The sequence below is a fragment of the Tigriopus californicus genome, chromosome 8, assembly GCF_007210705.1.
Source record: "Tigriopus californicus strain San Diego chromosome 8, Tcal_SD_v2.1, whole genome shotgun sequence".
NCBI classification, from domain to species: domain Eukaryota; kingdom Metazoa; phylum Arthropoda; class Copepoda; order Harpacticoida; family Harpacticidae; genus Tigriopus; species Tigriopus californicus.
Genome location: NC_081447.1, coordinates 11,727,033 through 11,727,368, shown reverse-complemented (window position 1 = coordinate 11,727,368; position 336 = coordinate 11,727,033).

Genomic DNA, 336 nt, shown 5'->3' with positions numbered 1-336 from the left:
AGAAAAAGAATGTATTTGCCATTGTGCATCTCAAATAAATCCAGAAGTTATTTTTGTAACGTCAAATTAAATAGCGTAACAATACTGATCTATTCATAAACTTTGCAGAAAAACCTAATTGAAAGACTTTGACTTAGTACATCAATTCAATCTAACGGCAAACTTTTCGTGACAGGGTAAAAATGAAAACTTATGAACGTAAAATATTGAGTATCAAACATTTTTCTATTTTCACCTTATGTGAAAAAAGCATTCTTTGTCAAATTTCCAATGTTTTCACTTTTTCCCCTTTTCCATTCTTTCGACCATTTCTTTTACTTTTTGACATTTTTTGCC